At 41.3% G+C, this 22,492-nt stretch overlaps 1 pseudogene; it reads right to left on the bottom strand.

Annotated features, from left to right (window-relative positions):
- Positions 1 to 9,049: 9,049 nt before the first annotated feature.
- Positions 9,050 to 9,486, bottom strand: LOC133761869 (EKC/KEOPS complex subunit GON7-like; annotated as a pseudogene).
- Between the last annotated feature and the right edge of the window lie 13,006 nt (positions 9,487 to 22,492).

Here is a 22,492-nt window from a genome sequence, read left to right as displayed (position 1 = left end):
AATGCAGGCGGTTTGGCTCTAGAACCTGAACTTTTAGCTACTCCACTGGCTACGTGTGGGAGCTGGTTGTGGAGTTAGTAACTGGAAAAGTTGAGGTTCAAAGTCAAAATCAAGTATTCTGGTTACCACTTTGTTAGATTGTCCTGTTTCTTGATGTAACAGCGTTTTAAAGTTGAAGGACAAAACTCACAGTGGTTTTAATACCTTGCTCAGGTCATACTGGCAATGAATAACAAAGGTGTGATTGAAACCCATTTAAAAGTGAATCCGGAGTTGGCACTTAAATGACCAGTCTGCATTTCCTTTTAATAAAAGCAGTAGTGCGCTAGGACGTTGACAAGGACATTTCATTCATACTGAGGTTGAGATGTGTTGTTTGCCAGAGACTACATCCAAGGTGTCTTGAATTGAGAGTTGTAATATGAATCAAATTCAGTGTGATAGAAGCATGAGTGTGTATATGTGCACATATTAGAGAAATTAATCTTAGCCGCCTTAATTGATTAATCCTAAAATCTTAATATGTTAGAAGCTTCTGTGTAGCTCACGAAAATCTATGGCAGAGATAGGAATGAGAGAATGACTCTGCACTTAAGAATGCCATTTTTAGTGTCTCTTATAAGGTCATGGTAGGCATTAGTATTCAATTATTAAAATGTGAAAGAGATGGGGCGGCGCTGTGGCTCATTTGGTTAATCCTCTGCCTGCCACACCGGCAATCCCATATGGGCACCAGTCCTAGTCCCAGTTGCTCCTCTTCCAGTCCAGCTCTCTGCTGTGGCCCAGGAGGGCAGTGAAGGATGGCCCAAGTGCTTGGGCTCCTGCACCCGCATGGGAGACCAGGAGGAAGCACCTGGTTCCTGGCTTCGGATTGGTGCAGCGCTGGCCATGGTGGCCATTTGGGGGTGAACCAACAGAAGGAAGACCTTTCTCTCTGTCTCTCACTGTCTATAACTCTAACTAAACCCTTAGTTTAAAAATAAAATAAAATAAAATAAGAAAGAGAGAGTGGAGAATTTTGGAGTTTTTTTATGGGCAAGGTTTGGAAGTGGCTTCTGTTACTCGTCCAGCCTCTTCATGGTCATGGTTTAGTCATATAACTACCCCAAAATGTAAGAGAATACAAAATGTGGTCTAGCTGTGTGTCAAGGAGGAAAGGGAAATGGGTTTGGTTAAGTTACTATGTCACCATATGCCTATAATATGTTTGTCTTCATTTTTAGTAGAGAAAGTAGAGAATTTGAAATGTTTTCTGAAGTTGTGATACCAATATGAAAGTGGAGTATTGAAGTCCCTCATTGATATTGTATTTAAGTCTATGTCTTCCTTCAGACCTCTTAACATTTCTTTGAAATAACTAGGTACTCTGTAGTTAAGTGAATATACGTTTATAATAGTTACTTCTTCCTGTTGAATTGATCCCTTAGTCATTACATAGTGCCCTGATGTCTCTTAACAGTTTTTTTTTTTGACAGACAGAGTTAGAGAGACAGAGAGACAAAGAGAAAGGTCTTCATTCTGTTGGTTCACCCCCCAAATGGCTGCTATGGCCAGCGCGCTGCACCGATCTGAAGCCAGGAGCCAGGTGCTTCCTCCTGGTCTCCCATGTGGGTGCAGGGCCCAAACATTTGGGCCATCTTCCACTGCACTCCCGGGCCACAGCAGAGAGCTGGACTGGAAGAGGAGCAACTGGGACAGAACTGGCGCCCCAACCAGGACTAGAACTCGGGATGCTGGCACCACAGGCGGAGGATTAGCCTTCTGAGCTGTGGCACCGGCCAGTTTTTGTTTTAAAGTCTATTTTGTCTGATATTAGGATGGCTACAGCCACTCTTTTTAGTGTCAGCATGGAATATCTTTTTTTATCCTTTCACTTTCAGTCTCTGTTCATCTTTGTTGTTGTGATGTGTTTCTTGTTGGCAGTAAATAGTTGGGTTTTGTTTTTTAATCCATTCAGCCACTCTGTGTCTTTTCACTGGAGAGTTGAGGCCACTTACATTCAAGATGACTATTAATAAGTAACAACTTTGCCCTGCCATTTTCCCAAAAGTATTTCTATTTTTTTCTTTGAATTTCCTTTGAAGTTTTACTGAGAGATTTTCTTCTTTTACCTTCTTTCCTAGTGATGACCATGTTTCTGTGTTTCTGTGTGCAGCAATCCTTACATATCTCTGCAGTGCTGGATGGGTGGTAACAAACTCTTTCAATTTCTGTTTGTTATGAAGATCTTTATTTCTCCTTCATTCATGAATGAGAGCTTTGCAGGGTACAGTATTCTGGGTTGACAATTTTTTTCTCTTTAGACTTGGACTATATCTCGCCATTGTCTCCTAGCCTTTAGAATTTTTGTTGAGAAGTCTGCTGTAAGTCTAATTGGACATCCTCTGAAAGTAATCTCTCACGCACATTTTAGAATCTTTTCTTTATGTTTTACTGTGGTGAGTTTGATTACAATGTGTTGTGGTGATGATCTCATTCTGGTCATGTCTGTTAGGAGTTCTATGTGCTCCCTGTACTTGGATGTCCCTTTCTTTTTCCTAATTAGGGAAACTTCTTGTTATTATTTCACTAACAAAGCCTTCTAATCCCTTCTCTCTTTCCAGTGCTTCAGGAACTCCTATAACCCGTATATTGGGTCGTTTGATAGTATCCTGTAGGTTCGCAAGAGTGTTTTTCAGTTTTCTAATTTCCTCTTGTTGTTGGTTTGACTGTGTAATTTCCTGTGCTTTGTCTTCTAAGTTGGATATTCTTTCCTCTGCTTCACTGATTCTGCTTTTAAAGCTTTCCACTGCATTTTTTATTTGTCCTATTAAATTCTTCATTTCATTTGATTTCTTTTTAAGATCTCAATTTCATCGAGAAATTTTCCTTAATTTCTCGTATGGATTTCAGTAGTTCATGCATTTGCTTCTGATTACTTCTATGTAATCTTATGATCATTTTTTTGAATTCCATTTCTTGCATTTCTTTAATCTCATTATCTTCACAACCTAGTCTTGATGTGTTGTGTTCTTTTGGGGGCGTCATGTTGTCTTCCTTGTTGTTGCTTCTTGAATTGGTGCATTTGTTGTTTGGTATTTGCTTTCTTCTTTGTTTTTTCACTGTGATGCCTTTTATTTTTGTACTATGTCTCTGTAGATAGTTGGGGTGTCTGCTTTCAGTGACTATCTAGTCTTATAGTGGGCGTGGCCAGGAAGCTCTGTTCAGTTCTCCAGGGTGAAGTATGTGTCTAAGGTGACACACCCAGGTTTGGCATGGCATGGTGAATCTTCTCTCTCTCTCTCTCTCTCTCTCTCTCTCAAATCAAAATGGAAGTTAATCTGTTGAGCTTAGCTCCTCTCCTCAAAGGAGACAGTGCCTCAGTGCTAGCCCCAGTGGGTATAATGTTTGTCCACTCTGCCCCAGGGACCACACAAAGGATCTTTGCAGTCTTTAGTGTAAGCTCAGATTCCCCAGCAATATCCTTCAGCAAGTAACCAAGAAGTCCTGAGTGTGTGGTACACAAGCCTCCCACAGTCACGAGCACCCAGCCCCCTGTTAGTTCTCCCCAGCAGAGTTGGAAGTCTCCACTCAGCTGGTTGCTGGGCACAAACATGAGCTGGCACAGCTTTTATGTATGTCCAAAATGGTGCCAACTCTATCTGCTTGTTATAGGATGCTGTTGTATAGTGATTGGGGAGAGAAACGTGTTGTTCCTCCTCCAGTTTGGCATGTACACTATCCCCCATGGGGCTCCAAGCTGGGTTCCCTCTAGGCTCTTCCTGTAGCTTTATCACTATTGGCTTGGGCTCCTGCGGTCTGGCCTTACCTCAGTTTCCAATGCTGTTGCAAAGGTTCTTAAGCTGCTGGAGTCCTGAATTGTGAGTATCCTTGCCCTCCATGTAGGTCCAACTCTGTTCCTCTAATTTTTTTTATTTTTTAAAGATTTATTTATTTATTTGAAAGTCAGAATTACACACAGAGAGAGGAGAGGCAGAGAGAGAGAGAGAGAGGTCTTCCATCCGTTGGTTCACTCCTCAATTGGCTGCAATGGCTGGAGCTGTGCTGTTCCAAAGCCAGGAGCTTTCTTCCAAGTCTCCCACGTGGGTGCAGGGGCCCAAGGACTTGGGCCATCTTCTACTGCTATCCCAGGCCATAGCAGGGAGCTGGATTGGAAGAGGAGCAGTCGGGACTAGAACTGGCGCCCATATGGGATGCTGGTGCTTCAGTCCAGGGCATTAACCCACTGCGCCACAGCGCCACCACCCTCTCTAATTTTTGTAGTTTCCTCTGCCATTTGCTCTCTAACTTTTCCCTGAGACTGCACTCTTGTCACTTTTTAAAAACTATTGTCTCTGGGCCCAGCACCGTGGCATAGCGGGTAAAGCTGCCATCTGAAATGCTGGCATCCCATATGGGCATCATTTTGAGTCCTGGCTGGTCCACTTCCTATCCAGCTCTCTGCTATGGCCTCGGAAAGCAGTGGAAGATGGCCCAAGTCCTTGGGCCCCTGCACTCATGTGGGAGGCCCAGAAGAAGCTGCTAGCCCCTGGCTTTGGATCAGCACAGCTTTCGTTGTGGCCATCTGGGAATGAACCAGCGCATGGAAGACTCTCTCTCTTTCTGCCTCTGCCTTTCTGTAACTCTACCTTTCAAATAAAAATAAATAAATGTATGACATAAAAGTTATAAACTATCTTTTCCTACACTAGAGCAGTAAGCTCCCTCCCTACTCTGCCATCTAGGAACTCCCTTCACAATTTCCCACAAGTTTTCATATGATATATTATCATCTTTATTTATTTCCAGAAATTTTTGATTTCTCTTTATTTCTTCTGTGGCTCACTCTTTGTTCAGGCGCATGTTATTCAGTCTCCATGTGTTTGCATATGATCTAGAGATTCTTGAATTGTTGATTTCCAGCTTCATTCCATTTTTGTCAGAGATGATGGATGCGTGGTATGGTTTAAATTTTTGTGAGTTTGCTAAGTCTTGCTTTATGGCCTAGCGTTGGTCTATCCTAGAGAAAGTTCCATGTACTGATGAGAAGAATGTGTATTCTGCAACAGTGGGGTGAAATGTTCTGTAGATATCAGTTAGGTCCATTTGGTCCATAGTGTCAGTTAACTCTGTTGTTTGCTTGCTAATTTCCTGTCTGATTGATCGTCCATTGAAAAGTTGATTGTTGAAGTACTCCGTTACTATTGTATTGGAGTCTGTGTATCCCTTTAGATCCATTAGCGTTTATTTAAAATTGCCAGGTGCCCTGTAATTAGATGTGTATACATTTATTACAATCACATCTTCCTGTTGGTTCAATCCCTTAATCATTACATAGTGTCCTTCTTCATCCTTATTAATAGTTTTTATGTTAAAGTTTATTTTGTATGATATCAGGATGCCAACACCTGCTCTTTTTTCCTTTCCATTAGCATGGAATATCTTTTCCCATCCTTTCACTTTCAGTCTGTCTGTATTTTTGTTGGTGAGTGTGTTACTTGTAGGTAGCAAATAGATGGGTCTTGTTTTTAATCCATTCTTTCAGTCTGTATCTTTTAACTGGAGAGTTGAGACCATTTATATTCAAGGTGACTATTGATAAGTAATGACTGGGCCCTGCAGTTTTCCCATAAATTTTCCCTTTTTCACTTTGGATTTCTTTTGTACTTTTACTATGGATTTTCTACCTTCACATTTTTGCATAATGATGGCTACCTTTCTGTGTTTCTGGGTATAATACATTCTTAAGCATCTTTTTAAAGTCTGGGCATGTGACGACATAGTCTTCCAATTTCTGTTTGTTGTGAAAGGTCTTTATTTCACCTTCACTCATAAATGAGAGCTTTGCAGGGTACAGTATTCTGGGTTGACAGTTTTTTCTCTTAAGACTTGGATTATATCTCACCCCTCCCTTCTAGCCTGTAGGGTTTCTGATGAGAAGTCAGCTATAAGTCTCATTGGAGATCCTCTGAAAATCATCTGGTGCTTCTCTTGTGCACATTTTAGAATCTTTTCTTTGTGTTTTACTGAGTAAAGTTTGACTACGACGTGTTATGGTGAAGACCTTTTCTGGTCGTGTCTGTTGGGAGTCCTATGTGTCTCCTCTACAAGGATGTCACTTTCTTTCTCCAAATTAGGGAAGTTTCCTGTAATTATTTCACTAAATAGGCCTTTTAATCCATTCTCTGTTTCCATACCTTCAGGAACTCCTAAGCCGCATATGTTGGGTTATTTGATAGTATCCCATAAATCTCCAACACTCTTTTTAAGTTTTCTATTTTATTCTTTCTCTCTCTCTCTCTCTTTTTTTTTTTTTTGGTCTGACTGTGAGATTTTCAAAGATTTGTTTCCTAGTTCAGATATTATTTTTCTGCCTCACCAAGTAAACCGGTAAGGCTTCCCACTGCATTATTTATTGGATCTATTGAATGTTTCATTTCTAATATTTCATTTTGATTTCTCTTTAAAAATCTCAATTTCATGGGAAAAATTTTAATTTATGTAATGTATCTTTTTTTCTGGTAAAGGATTTGCTTCTGAAAGCAATCTGGAGTTTTTCTTGTGCACATTTAGAATAATTTCTTTATGTTGTACTGTGGAAAGTTAGACTACAATGTGTCATTTTGAAGATCTTTTCTGGTCATGTCTGTTAGGAGTGCTGTGTGCTTCCTCTATTTGGATGTCTTTCCCTTTCTTTCTTCATATTGAGGAAATTTTCTGAATTATTTTATGAAATAGGCCTTCTAGTCCATTCTCTCTCTCCACACTTTCAGGAACTCCTAAGACATGTATGTGGGTCATTTGATAGTATCCCATATATCTCCTACAGTGTTTTTGCGTTTTCTTTTTCTTTTTTTTTGACAGGCAGAGTTAGACAGTGAGAGAGAGAGAGAGAGAGAGAGAGAGACAGAGAGAAAGGTCTTCCTTCCATTGGTTCACCCCCAAATGGCCGCTATGGTCGGCATGCTGCACTAATCTGAAGCCAGGAGCCAGGTGCTTCCTCCTGGTCTTCCATGTGGGTGCAGGGCCCAAGCACTTGAGCCATCCTCCACTGCACTCCCAGGCCACAGCAGAGAGCTGGACTGGAAGAGGAGCAACTGGGACAGAACCAGAGCCACAACCAGGACTAGAACCCAGAGTACCGGCGCCATAGGTGGAGGATTAGCTTAGTGAGCCGTGGCACCAGCTGGGTGTTCTGTTTTCTTCTCATTCTCATTCTCCTCTTCCTCGTCCTCCTCCTCCCTCCTTTCACCTCTCCCCCTCAGTTTTGCAATGGCAATTTCATTGCAAATCAAGTGTTCATATTTTTCATTGGCCTATGATCTTCCATTATGCCAATTATTATATGTGACTATATTATATAAGCTAGCTTCATAATATAAGCTGTTATAAAATTACGGTCACTAAGAGCATAGAATAGACATCATTACTCATGATACTTATTGCAGTGATTCTTTTAAATTGGTTCTTATTAAATTTTCTTATTCTTTTTTTTAAAGATTATTTTTTTACTTGAGCAGCATAGTTACAAACAGAGAGAGGTCTTTTATCCACTGGTTCACTCCTCAAATGGCTGCAACTGCCAGAGCTTAGCCAATCCGAAGCCAGGAGCCAGGAGCTTCTTCTGGGTCTCCCTTGTGGGTGCAGGAGCGCAAACACTTGGGCCATCTTCCACTGCTTTCCCAGGCCATCAGCAGGGAGCTGCATCATAAGAGGAGCACTGGGACTCGAACCAGTGCTCATAGGGGATGCGAACGCCACGTGCAGATGCTTAACCTACCTTGTGGTAGCACCAGTCCCTCTTATCCTTATTCTTTATACTGGGTGTCACTGAACATCAGCTTGTAAAATTCTGTAAAGAAAAAAGTTGATCTTTTGACTGGTATGACATTGAGTGTATCAGTTAATGTTGGGGGAGGGATTAACACTTTTACAGTACTGACTTTACAATCCATAAAGATATTATATACTTTCATTTATTTCAGCTTTCTTTAATTTCTCTCAATAATGTATGCAATTTTATGTAGAAAGTCTATTGTTATATTTATTATTTTTTGAATATATGTTTTAAAAAGATTTAATAATCCCTTTAATAAAAACAAAGTATGGCTACAGAAGGAGAGAAAATATGCAAGTTATTGTCAACACAAATTGTTTACTTAAGGCCTTATATTTGTCCTTGTACATATAACATGTCAGAGCACACAAACACATGCTACCTGGCTCTCTTATGATACAAGGCCCATCAGAAAGTAGTCCATGTCCATTGACTAGGGTCACCCCTGGATGTCTTTACAATCGGTGTAGGTGTGAATTCAAAATTTCCATGGGTCTCTCTCAAGGACTCTTCTTTCTCTTCAGTATTTCTATTCCCTTATTTCCCTTCTACTTATAAAAATTGACATTATGCCATCTTATGTCCAGTTTTCATCATTGGCTTATGTTAGTTCCTTAAAATGTTACTGCCCATGAATCATGACCTGTATTTTTTTTTATAACAGAAGCTAAAAGATGTAGACATCACAAATTAGTTTTTTTTTTAAAGATTTATTTATTTGCAAGTCAGAGTTACACACACACACACACACACACGGGGGGGGTCCCTTCTATCCGATGGTTCACTCCCCAGATGACCACAACAGCAGGAGTTGTGCCAATCTGAAGCCAGGAGCCAGGAGCTTCTTCCAGGTCTCCCATATAGGTGCAGGGGCCCAAGGACTTGGGCCATCTTCTATTGCTTTCCCAGGCCATAGCAGAGAGCTGGATCAGAAGTGGAGCATCTAGGTCTCGAACCCGTGCCCTTATGGGTTGCTTCAGGCCAGGGCATCAACCCGCTGCGTCACAGCTCCAGTCCCTAGCGGTTATTTTAAAAACTGAAAATAAAAAAAAAATATAGTCACCAACTTAGAGGATTTTATACATTATTAAGTATCCTATTATTTTTCCACAGCCTGAATTTAGTGTTCTATTTTATTTCCATGGCCTGAATATTGTTTCTTACTTGAGAAAACATACTTCATTTCTAATCACTTATTTTATCTTTCTTCAGTAGAAACAGTTTTCTTTTTTGTCAGAATTGTTCTGGGAAACAACACAAATGCCTTTCCAAATTAGTGCGCAAGTCTTCCTTAAGTGTCAGTAATAACGAGGGTAGAGTAGCAATTTTTAAAATTGCATAAAAGCCACTGTTAGCTGATGATGGTTTTGGATGTTTCGCGGATGGTCCACCTGAACTAGTTCTGTTGTCAATGTCATTTTCGTCTTCTGCATCATCTTCATCACCACCTTCTCAGAGCTCACTGTCCGAGGCCTCATCTCCAGCCACTGCCACTCAGTCCTGTGTCTCCCACTGTCCCAGCAGGTCCAAGAGCTCTGTTACCAGCTCCCTCGTCTGGGCCACGCCAGCCAGCAGGCCTCACAGGGGTCGGCGTCACCCAGCGACTCACAAGACGCCCGCAACCTCTGCGGCTTCCTTTTCTGCCTGACGTACTCTCCTGCTAACTCCATGCCTATATTGATTCTTGGGTGTTTGACATTCTGTGTCACTGTAAATAAGGATTTAATTTCACATTCTAACAGTTTGCTAGTGGCATATAGAAATATATACTCAGAGATCTTGTAAGCACTTAATATTCTTCATGATTTCTCACTGGTTCTTTTGGATTTTCTTTTTACACAAAATATGTCACTTAAGTATAAAGTTTTCATTCTTACCTTATACAATTTGAGTATCCTTCAACCAAAATGCTTCAGAACAAAAGTGTTTCAAATTTTGGGTTCTTTGGCATTTTGGAATTTTTGCACATACATAATGAAATTTCTTGGGGATGGGACCCCTGTCTAAACAAGAAGTTCACTTATGTTTAATATATGCCCAATACATGTAGCCTAAAGATAATTTTATATAATATTTCTAGTGTTTCTGCATTTTGATTGTGACCTGACACTTGAGGTCATGCATGGAATTTTCCACTTGTAGCTCAGAAAGTTTCTGATTGGGAGGCATTTTGGATTTCAGGTTTTTGAATTAGGATTGCTCAACTTGTAGTTTGTATTTTTTCAAGATTTACTGAATCACTTAGAATATTCAGTTGGTCATCCTTCTCAATACAACTTGATCTATAGCTTTGATTAGGAACATGAACTGTCTTTTCTCAAAGATTTGTATTTCCTGAAGTATGACACTGGCATTTCAGATCTCTGCAGGTCTGGAGTTGTGTGAGAAGAGGATACCCCCCTATTCCAGAGGTTGAGTAGTTCACACATCCTGCTTTAATCAAGCTGTCAAATGTTGCATTTTACTGGGAGTGATTTTAAGTCTTCTTGACCTGCTCTTGGAATAAAAAGGTAGCTCTCATTCAGAAGAGGCTCCCGTGGAGCTGTTGATGAGAGTCAGCAGGCATTGACATAAACCCCAGAGCTGTTCCCACCAGACATGCCAGATCTTTGGACATGCTGACATCTTCTTTCCACCAGGCTGTTATTCCTACAAACATCTTTTATCAGACTTAAAAAAAATCTCCCAATTTTTTTTATCGTCTTCAAGAGATGTAGCAAAGTTGATGTCCTTACATAATCATCTTTTAAATTTCCATTTTCTTAAGATGTTTGTTTATCCAAAGGGCTCTTGTTCATGGAAGACAGAGAACATCAGAGCTACATGTCCTATGATTGTGGGAACCTGGAAAGTGCCTGTGTGAGGGAGCATGGTACAAGTGGTTAAGCTATAAGTAGATTATGGATATAAAATTATAAGGACTCAGGGATCAAGGGCAAGAACTTGAATGGTTCAGGTGCAGAGGAGCCCAGGTCCAGCACACTGTAGCCCAAGGGAAACTAGCAAGCCTGATGGCCAGTTGGCCAGTGTTGGGCTGGCTGTATCGACATTTCTCTGGTGGCTTTAAAAGCAAAACATATTTTTGGGCCCCACCCTTGTAGAATTCAATTCAGGAGTTTGACAAAATGACCTAGGAATTTGATATTTTTAAAAAAGTTCTGTTGGAGATTCTGATGACCCATCAGTGCTATGGAGAACTCAAATACACAGATTAAACTTCAGGAACTTTTTATTAGAGAGCAGCATCTTGAGGGAAATCTGAAAGCTAAAGATAATAACCAAGCAGGTGGACATTTCACAGTGTGCTTTAAAATAAGCCTGGAGATGTCAAAACCCTGCATTAAGGTTTGATCCATTCTCCCCTGGTGATGCTACAAACAGCTTTTGGTTAGAGTTTGGGTGAGGCTGCAGTGAGGCTGGAGTTTTAGAATTCAGAAGGTCAGTTCATAAGTCACTATGTGCATAATGATTGCTTGAGCAATGAAACAAAAAAGTAGCAGGGAAGAAAAGGTTCATACTAAACATACTGAATCAAGCTCTCTGGCAATGCAGAGATTTGGCATTTTAAAATGTGAATGATTTTATTTATATTTCAAGTAAATACAAACAATATATGGGAATGTATTTTTTTGTTAAGGAGATAGTTTGACTTGATTATTATTACAATTACAGTGACTTTGAAGGAAGACATATCCACCCTTCTACCCAGAGATTGTTTCCAAAATTTGCTTCTTGTAGGTATTTTAGGTGAGCAACCTTGGGATGAAGCTTTCATTTTCTAGAAACCAGTGTGGCAGATTGTTCTGGTCATGTCTCTCAGCTGTGTCCCACTTGTCCAGCAAGAGAGCGACCAGAGAACCAGATGGAGAAATAAGGTTCTTTAGTTCAAGTGCCCTCCCCTTTTGGGAGACAGCTGAAAATTTCTTTTTTTTTTTATAGGTTTATGCTATAATCTTCCATTTCTAAAGGATTTAGTCAAACTTTCACTTCCAGAAATGTGCTGAACTTCTACGAAGAAGGTCTTTCCTTGGGGATCTTTTCTGTTTTGGATGAGTTCATTGTATATGGAGAAAAGTGAAAAGAGTGAGGATTGAGAGGCAGAGCTGGGAGGGATAATAGGAAGGAAAGACTTTGGCTCATTTTCATCAGGGTACCTGAATATCTGGGTCTGGGATCAGAGTTCATGTTCTGACTCAATGATTCAAATCCCCAGATTGGAGGGAAACAAACCCAGCCTCCTTTTTTTCACAATGGGATGGAAGCTGTCAGTGTCGTTTTGAGTGTAGGGATCCACAATGGAGAGAGGAAGTAGAGCCTGTTGGTCTTTGGAATTAGAGCTATTGCATCCAATTTGTAATATATCTATTCAGGAAGAATGAAAGAGAGGACTCAGTAAGTAAAACTACAGGCTGCAGAGTTACCCGAAGAGCTACATACACACACACACCATCATGTGTGCCCAGTGATACACACACAGTCACATACACTGATAGAGAGTTGAGCTACTTTACCAGTGAAGTAGGGAGGTTCCCTTCCTCATCTACACTGTTCTTAACATTTTCATATGGTTATGACTATGTCTAAAAAACTTCCTATGAAATATATATGATTAACCAATGCAGTGGATGAAAAAATAAGGATCTTAGAAATTAATTTACCAAAGATGATACATATAGGATGTGTCCAGATTAATGTCTATGTGTTCTAATTGCAAAAGCCACCCTCTTCTCCTTACACCCTGTTGCCTCTTAGAATTTAAAATTACAATTTAATATTTGTGGCCAAACTCTGCACATAGAGTTCAGGGCGAACATCTCCAATCTGGCATCTCAGCCAAGAGCAAGAGGACGGACAAGGCTGCAATGCTCAGTAGAATTTCTGGAAGGATCAGGTGGAAGAGAAAGATCAAACGTCCCCTCAGGCCAGTTGGAAGAAGTTCTCAACATGCTTTCTTACCCTTTGAAGATGTCTCTTTAGGCAGATTCTGCCTCTACAGGAAAAGTCAGTGGTAGCTTCAAAACAGCACATGTTATGAATATAACCCCAGGAGAGGGAACAGGATGTTCTTCCTGGTTTTATAGATACAATAATGTCCTTGTGTCAAAGATCATTTTAATGCATTTATTTCCACTTGCTTGCCACTTCCACCACTTCAGTCATGTGATTGATTGTTACTGGATTTCAAGTGATACAAGTCCCTTGCCTGCCAGTTCAATCCTGTGTTATGCCTTGTAGTATCTGCAGGGGGTATACCCCTTCCACTCCCCTGGGTTAGGAATTGGGATCTGGTTCTGTGAGTGACTGATTGCCGATAGAAACCTCCACATGAATCAGGAGCTTCATCCACCTGAGTTTGACACATAGGTACCTCATCCACGCTTTCCTTGCAAATGTCTGTTTCCATGCCCTGGACACATTTTGAGAGAACATAGAGAACTTATCAATATCAGAGCTGTAATTTTTTCCCACCTTTTTCATTCTACTCTTTTTAGGGAGATTAAATTCCATCCTGGTTTGCCTAGAACTTTCTCAGTTCAGCAATGAAAGTCTTGTGTCTGGAGAAACCTAACTCTGGGAAAACTAGGGTGGTTGATCACTCTTAATTTCCCTTCTGATTCAACTTCCAGCTTCCAAAATCCTTCAGTGCCCAGGCTAATTTCCAGAATCCCGGGTTGGGCTGGGAATGAAGCAGTGCCAGGGAAGTGTAAAATAATCCTATACCTCCTTTGAGGTATAGGAATTTGGAATAAAACAAAAAGGAAACCAATCACTTACTATAAGCCTTATCTCTTGTCGTTTTTTTCCTCAATCCCACAAATGAAGACGTTGTTTAAGACATTTTTTATGAAAAAACTTTTTTACTTACTCAAAAGGCAGAATGATGGAGTGAGAGACAGAATGCCTGGAACAGTCAGAGCCATGCCAGGCCAGACCAAACTCAGGAACTCCATCCTGGTCTCCTGTTTGGGAGTCAGGGACACAAGCACTTCAGCCATCATCTGCTACCTTCCCTGGCACATTAAGAGGAAGCTGGATTGAAAACCAAGCAACTGGGGCTCAAACTGGCACTCCAGTGTGAGAAGCCAGTGTCATATTGCCAGCTCTGAACAGTGACATTTCTACCCAACTTTCTTTCATTTACTTCTTAGCAACATTATTTTGCTTTCAAAAATGTTCAGTGTGATCACAGAATAGCTTCCCGACAAATGTGCTTGCATTCTCTTCCCTTGAACTCGGTCTTCAAAATTGCGATTAAATTAGCCTTTCTTAAGTGACCTCTGCTAGGGCCACTTTCTCTCAAAAGTTGGCCTTCTTGCCTACTAAGGAAAGTAAAAGTTTCTTAATCTGACATTTCAGGCTTTCTATTATGTCATCTGCATTTACAGGTTCATCTCCTATCATTTTCCTGCATAAAGCCAATACTTTCTAGACAAACTGGACTTTTTACTGATTCTCGATGTTGCCCTACTGTTGGAGTTGTGCTTGTGCTTCTGACCTTCCATATTCCTTCATACAGCTCATGTTTTCAGAGGCCAAAATTAAAGGTATTCCTTGAGGTGTGCTTTGCATAACCCATTCTTTATGCATATATTTTATCCTCATTATTATAGTGACTACCTCGAACTCTCATTATTTTGAATGCACTTTCCTTTTACAGCCTATTTCATTTTAATTCTCCCTATAGTTATATAAAATCCAGATATCTAAGAGCATAAAGTTCTTAGATGATTAACTTGTAAAACACCTAGCGGTTTTTGGCATCTCATAGATATGTAGGAAGAATTTGCTTTGTTAAGTATAAAGGATGGGGAGCATTTAGGAAGGTAGAACAGAAAGCACCTGGATGGGGAGGCAGTGAAAGATGTGACCAAGATGGTGGGGACAGAGAAAAGAGCTTAAACGGAACATAGTAAGAAGACTAGAGGCTTACAGAACAAAAGATTTTTTAAGAAATTAAAAATTATTCTTAAAATTTTCGTTTATTTAATTTGAAAGGCAGAGTTACAAAGAGAGAGTGTGAGAGACAAAAATGGAGAGATTTCTTCCATCCATGCTGATTTACTCCCCAAATGGCTATAATGGCTAGATCTGGGCCAGACTGGAGCCTGGAGCCAGGAGTTCACTGCAGGTCTACCATGGAGGTGCAGGGGCCCAAGTGCAAATATGTGTGAGTACTGATAATGAATCACGGGATAGGGAGTGGTAGTGGAGTGTATGTACATGTGCATATGCACTCTTGTTTTAACTGGATGCTGGTAACCACGATATATTGTGCCCAAGCGTGTGTCTGGGTATTGATGTTTTCCACACGTTCGTATCTGTCTGCACATGTGTCTCTGAATTCCAGTATGGGAGCTGGGGCGACTGTTTGGCTCGGCAGTAAAGACACCACTTGAGACACCTGTATCCTCTAGTGGAGTGCCTGGTTTGAGTCTGAGCTCCACTTCTTTTTTTTTCATTTTTAGATTTTATTTAATGAGTGTGTTTTTCTGAGCTCCACTTCTGATCCAATTTCCTGCTGATGAGCATCCTGAGAGGCAGCAGATGATGGCTCAAGTAATTGGGTCCCTGTCATCCACATGGGAGACTGAATTGGGTTCTAAACTCCTAGCTTCAGCTGACCCAATCCTAGCTATTGGAGGAGTAATCCAGCACCTTGAAGATCTTTTCTTTCTCTCTCTCTGTTTCTATATCTCTACCTTTGAAGTAAAAGTGAAAAACATATATGGGTGCTGAATATTAGCAACCTCAGACTTGTTGGTTGTTGCTTTTTCTTCTTTCCATATGATGTTCCTGGTAATCCTAGCCCAAGGCAATTATCCGGCTGCAGTCTCGAGCCAAGAACCCCTGAGCTAAATCCCTTATGACATTGGGATAGTCCTGCTGTGTTGTTTTTGGATGATTTGGGAGACATGGATTTTTGCGATACAAAATAACATTGTGATTTGCTATTCCTGGAATAGTTTGGGCAGGATTTGATCACCCACACTAGCTTCTGAAGAAAGAATTATTTTTCTAAAGTCCAGTGTGTGTAAGGGGGACCCCAAGAAACATACTCCCCAGTAACTTTTCAGTCTGGCAGATTATCTAGATAGAGAGTAACTGCCTGTCTCTCTAGACCTCTGGTCACAGTAGAGACTGGCACAGAATGAGGTAGAAGAATGCTTCAGGCTGAGCATTGAAGGAGCTGGCTCTGGACAAAAGATGGAGAAATTCAAGCAAAGGGATGTGGGGAGGATAATGCCGTCTGTCAGTTGTCTAGAATCACTGCATAAGCCATAACAGCAAATGTCACCAGCAGGCAGTAGACGCAGGAATTTGAGTGACAGTTTAGCCGATCATATGCTATCCTGCCTCTTCCATTTGCTCATTCCTGAGTCTGTAATCTGCAATGCCTGAATTTTGGAGGGAAAGATGCAGGTTTGAGAGAATAAACTTCTTCCTTCCTTCGAAGCAGGTATCGTTTAATATTAGCAATTTACACCTAACTGTTAGGGGATCAGCCGAATGTGATATCGGAGAGCATCGGACCTCATGGCTCACGAGGACAACCAAAGCTGGAAGGATTTCAGTGGTCACTGGCCTCAAGGAAGCTGCTCATCTCTTCCCTGTCAATGCGTTAAGACGTAGTCTCCATGGCTTTTGATATGTCTGCACATTGTAATCACTAGGAAGCCTCACCCAGACAAATTAATAGTAGCAGCATTTCTGAGCATACTGCCAAGAATTAAAAAATATTCCAGAGGGAGCTATAATATGTAGCTAGGATAGAGAAAAGCTGAAACTGTGAAACCCCTCAACCAGGACACCGGAGCCGGAAACAGGTATACGTAGATTTTGGAAGAGCAATAGTCAGTCTTTCAATAGCCATAATGTCTCCTTTATTCATATGATGTGTTGGGTTAACTGTTCACTGTGTGAAACTATTTTGATATTCAGTGAACATATGTGAAAGCTGTGAGCTGGACCAAATAAACTTTCTCTCTAAGGAATTTGAAGGGAAACCCTAAGGCTTGTCCTGAAAATTCAGAATGAATTGGGATAAGATAGTCATTAAGAATCTCAGGCCAGACAAGTTTGTCAAGGAGTAGGGACTCGGGGAATTGGTCAGGCGAGGGGAGAGGTTGAAAGCAGTCAGTGAAGAAAAAGAGCGGTGGGGTGGGGTGCGGAGAACCCAGGGGAGGATGCCGCCCCACACAGGGGTCTGCATATCTCACTTTGTTGAGGTGTTTCCCAGATCCCAGTGCTACCAGAAAAACCCTGAGCAGGACTTGGGATTTAGAACTGGAAGTGAGGCAGTCGAAGCTTGTGGAAGGTGTTGTTCCCTCTCATTTCGTTAAGCTGGCATAACCTGTCTCCCTGTCTTGAATGCATTTTATTCTCTGCTGTCACTCAGAAACTTACTCTTTTTTAGAGAACAATGTGCATGTCACCCTTCCTCAGCCCTGCCTCCCCAGAACAAGTTACAACCCACTTTTGTCCTTAGTGTGTAACTTTCTTTCTGTGCACATTGAACTATAATTTTCTATTTGCTTGTCTCCCCTACTAGATTTTGAGCTCCTCAAGGAAGGAGGTCATGTGCCATTTATAGTTTCCAACAGCATCTGATACAGTTCCTGGTATATAGCAGTTGCTGAATAGTTATTTCTTATTTGAGTATTTTGTTAAAGATTTAATGGGCCTGAGTTAGTTGAAATTTTTGTTTTCTCATATACCCAGAAAAAAGTTGATAAGCATAAAATGTTTCCAGAATTGGATTTGAAGTCTGCAAGTAATTTTCTCCAGTAATTTCTTATTTAAAATATCTACTAAGGGAGGCAAGAATTCGGCACAGCTGTTAAGCCACTACTTGGGACACCTGCCTCCCAAAGTGAAGTGCCTGAGTTTGAGTCCTGGTCTCTCTCTACATTCGTCACTTGCTAAAGTGTACGTGTACCCTGGGAGGCAGCCGATGATGGCACAAGTGTACCCTGGGAGGCAGCCAATGATGGCACAAGTAGTTGGATCCTTGTCAGTCATATGGGAGAGACTCAGATTGAGTTCCTAGATCCTGACGTTGTCTTTCCCCTGGCTTTGTGGTGCAGGCATTTGGAGATGAACCAGTGAATGGGAGATTTCTCTCTCTCTGTCTCTTTGCTTTTCAAATAAATAAAATAAATACGTAAAAGTAAACATCTATTAAAAACTCTTAATGCAAAATTCCTTTCTGCCTTTAAACATGCTTCCATAGATAGGTTAACAAGAGCATTAAGACATAAAAATATTAAGATAATTAATTATTAAACTGAGATTGTATTGTTATGTAATGGCAGTATGCCCTGAAAATTAATTATCTAAATAATTTAAATGAGTCAGTTAACATAATCCCAAAACATGGGTTTTTGAAATGTAAACTTGTTATTGTAGTGATACAGTTATTTTCCAATTGTATCAATGGGTGTATAAATACACGACTCCTTGGTTGAAATTGGATTATATTATGTGATATTTGAATCAACTATGCAATGTCTATGACTATATCTGGAGTTCTATGGCATCATGTAAATTTCATACTATAGAGAGTTACTTTTTTTTGGATATGATGCTTGATTTATGACTTTGTATACGTTCAATGGGGGATCCTATTTCACAGTAAGGAATCTGTTTCACTATCTAGTAATGGGCCAAAAAAAGTCAACTGATTGAAGGCTTTGTTTTGGAATTTAAAAGTTTTGCTTATATAACAACAGATGTCCTTTATAATTTTTATGTAACTGAGGGTAGAAAGGTAGAGAGGTAGAGAGGTAGAGAGGGAGAGAGAGAAGGAGGGAGAGAGAGAGAGAGAGAGAGAGAGAATCATCCATCCACTGATTTACTCTACAGTGGTCAGGGCTTGGCTCAGGCCAAACCCAAGAGTGATTCAATTGAGATTTTTGATATGGGTAATTGGAACCCAATTTCTTGAACCATCATCACTGTCTTTCAGGGTCTGCATTAGCAGGAGGCTGGAATCAGGAGCTGGAGCTTCGGATCAAATCCAGGGGGTACAGTTGTTCTAACTGCATTTTAACTTCTAGGCTCAATTATTTTCATCCCTCACTCCATCTCCCTGCTTTCCTACTAGTTTACAGTAATTCTGATCGGTTTAGTATCTGTTTTCTGTGTATATTTTTAAAAAACATGTAATGATATTTTGTGTGCAGGTATTTTTACTTATAAAAATTTTTATTTTGATGTAATAGTAGATTCTCATTTTTTTCCACATTTATTTTATTTTTATTTTTATTTTTATTTTTGGACAGGCAGAGTGGATAGTGAGAGAGAGAGACAGAGAGGAAGGTCTTCCTTTTTGCCGCTGGTTCACCATCCAATGGCCGCTGCGGCCGGCGCATCTCGCTGATCCGAAGCCAGGAGCCAGGTGCTTCTCCTGGTCTCCCATGCGGGTACAGGGCTCAAGCACTTGGGCCATCCTCCACTGCACTCCTGGGCCACAAGAGAGCTGGCCTGGAAGAGGGGCAACCGGGATAGAATCCGGCGCCCCAACCGGGACTAGAACCCTGTGTGCTGGTGCCGCAAGGCAGAGGATTAGCCTGTTAAGCCACGGTGCCGGCCTTTATTTTTTTTTGACAAGCAGAGTTAGACAGTGAGAGAGACAGAGAGAAAGGTCTTCCTTCCTTTGGTTCACCCCCCAAATGGCTGCTACAGCTGGCACACTGCACTGATCTGAAGCCAGGAGCCAGGTACTTCCTCCTGGCCTCCCATGTGGGTGCAGGACCCAGGGACTTGGGCCATCCTCCACTGTCTTCCCAGGCCACAGCAGAGAGCTGGACTGGAAGAGAAGCAACCAGGACAGAATCCGGCGCCCCAACCAGGACTAGAACCTGGGGTGCAGGCACCGCAGGCGGAGGATTAGCCAAGTGAGCCACGGTGCTGGCCTCCCACATTTATTTTTAAGAAACATTATAGATGAATCTTTCATACCTTTGGTAACATCTTAAAACTGGGGCTAGTGTTGTAGCATGGTGGGTAAAGCTACCACCTGCAGAACCACCATCTCATACGAGCACTGATCGAAAGCCCAGCTACTGCACTTTCAATCCAGCTTCCTGCTAACACGCCTAGGAAAGCAGCTGATGGTCCAATTGTTTGGGGCCTTGCCACCCACGTGGGACACCTGGATGTTGTTTCAGGCTCCTGACTTTGGCCTGGCCCAGCCCTAGCCATTGTGACCATTTGGGGAGTGAACCAGTGGATGGAAGATCTCTATCAGTCTGTCTCCCTGTCTCTCCCTGTCTCTTCCTCTCCCTCTCTCCTGCCCTCCCTCCCTGCCTTCCTCTCTATCATTCTGCCCTTCAAATAAAAGAAAAGTCTTAAGAAAAGATAGTACAACAGCACAGACAGGATACTAAAATTGAGGATTAAGATACTAACTTCAACTCTCATGTTTTCTCTTTAACATACGCAGTAGTAAATAGCCAGTAAAACTCAATTCAAAATCCTTTTTATTAATGCTTATTTGTTTGAATGTAAGCAAAGTTAATGAGAAAATAATCAAAATAAACTGCATTGGATAGAGGATATGAGGATGGTAGAACAGTTCAGTGTAACAGATGTTTATTTGGTCTCTTTTATGTACCAGCTAAGAGGAAAGCTCGTAGATTAGAGGAAATCTAAGCTCATAGACCCTACCTGGCATGTCATGTAGTAGAAATTTTCAGAGTGCCATGGAAACTTTCAAGAATTCACTTAGTACAATTGGTAGAGACAGAGCAAGGTTCTTGGAAAAGACGATATCTGATCTGAGCCTGTTAGGCCTTGATAGAAAAATCTCTGCAACTTTTGTGCTCATCTTACTGATTATTTCCTCCTTCCTCCCATCCTATAACCTATGGAGTTCTTGATCAGTCTTTTTTTATGTAAGTTACATAAGTTTCATGTATTTCATATACACAGATTTAGGAACACAGTGATACTTCTCACCCTACCTCCTTCCCACCCATGCTCCGACTCTTCCTCCTCTTCCATCCCCCATTCCCACTCTTAAGTTTTACAAATATCTCCTTTGAGTTTACTTAATGATCATAAAGTTAACCCTACACTAAGTGAGAGAGTTCAACAAACAGTATGAAGAAAAAAAGCACCGTTCTTCAACAGAAGAGATAAGGGCTGTAAATAATCATTGGATCTCAAAATGTCCATTTCAGTTCAATACATTACATTTTAAATACTCTGTTGGTTACCTCAGGTCAGGGAAAACATATGGTATCTGTCTTTTTCGGACTGGCACATTTTACAAAGTTTAATGGTTTCCAGTTGTGTCCATTTTGTTGCAAAATACATGATTTTTTTTAAAATTTTTTTTTAAACTTTTATTTAATGAATATAAATTTCCAGTGTACAGCTTATGGATTACAGTGGCTTCCCCCCCCCCCATAACTTCCCTCCCACCCGCAACCCTCCCCTCTCCCGCTCCCTCTCCCCTTCCATTTGCATCAAGATTCATTTTCAATTCTCTTTATATACAGAAGATCAATTTAGTATAAAGATTTCAACAGTTTGCACCCACATAGAAACACAAAGTGAAACATACTGTTTGAGTACTAGTTATAGCATTAAATCACAATGTACAGCACATTAAGGACAGAGATCCTACATGAGGAGCAAGTGCACAGTGGCTCCTGTTGTTGACCCAACAAATTGACACTCTAGTTTATGGCGCCAGTAACCATCCTAGGCTGTCGTCATGAGTTGCCAAGGCTATGGAAGCCTTTTGAGTTTGCCGACTCTGATCATATTTAGACAAGGTCATAAAAGAGTGAGGATAGTAACCAATGATCCTAAGAGTGGCATTGACCAGGTTTGAACAATTATACAGCATTAAGTGGGGAAGAGGACCATCAGTACACACAGGTTGGGAGTAGAGCCATTGGTGGTAGAGTAGAGGTTATGATTACAAAGGAATGAGGCCCAAGTGCACTAGACAGGGCCTAGAACAAAGGACAGAGTCATTATTAGAGGAGCTAAGAAAGGTGCTGTCTAAGCTACAATTAAGTTTTCTGATTGAGAGGCAAATAGAACCTGATAGAAGGGGCTTGATAATAATCTGGTGGGCTTTAGGCCTTGTAAATTCAGAGGCCCAGACCTATCTATCTCTTCACATGGGGTATATCCTAAGGGAGGTGTGAACCTCCTAGGGGAAGGCACTCTGTTGACTTTCATTACTTGGCTGGGCTGGGAGGAGAGCTGGCCAGGTAAAGGCAGGTGGCATCTCTAACAAGAAATTTACAGTTCTGCCTGCAATGTTGCTGACCCTACTTGACCATCCCCTCAGCTGCAGTGGTCACTTTGGAAGTTGGGCTGAGTGAAGGGCTTTTCAGCTTAGAGCCAATAGATTCTGTGGCTCTGACCTGGGCATCCTTCGACTCCAGGGCAGGTCCATTTCCAGTGATCCAACTCTTGGCAGAGCTGCCAGGGCTCTTCACAAGCTGACTTCTGCTGAAGCCCAGGCTTACCACATGGAAAGCCACTGCAGTGGACTGGCCTGTTGGGTCTCCTTGAGGGCAGATCACTGTACAGATCAGCCATTAATAGGCCTGCCACCCATTGCTTCTGATGCCGAGCTTTCTTTTCCTCCTGGTTTGTGTTAAAGCAGACCAGACGATGCAAGTCAAGGGAGTGCCCGTTTCCCATCTCTAA

Source organism: Lepus europaeus, chromosome 1 (assembly GCF_033115175.1).
Source record: "Lepus europaeus isolate LE1 chromosome 1, mLepTim1.pri, whole genome shotgun sequence".
In the NCBI taxonomy this organism is placed as follows: domain Eukaryota; kingdom Metazoa; phylum Chordata; class Mammalia; order Lagomorpha; family Leporidae; genus Lepus; species Lepus europaeus.
Note: the sequence above shows the minus strand (reverse complement) of the source record. Positions and strands in the feature narration are given on the sequence as shown.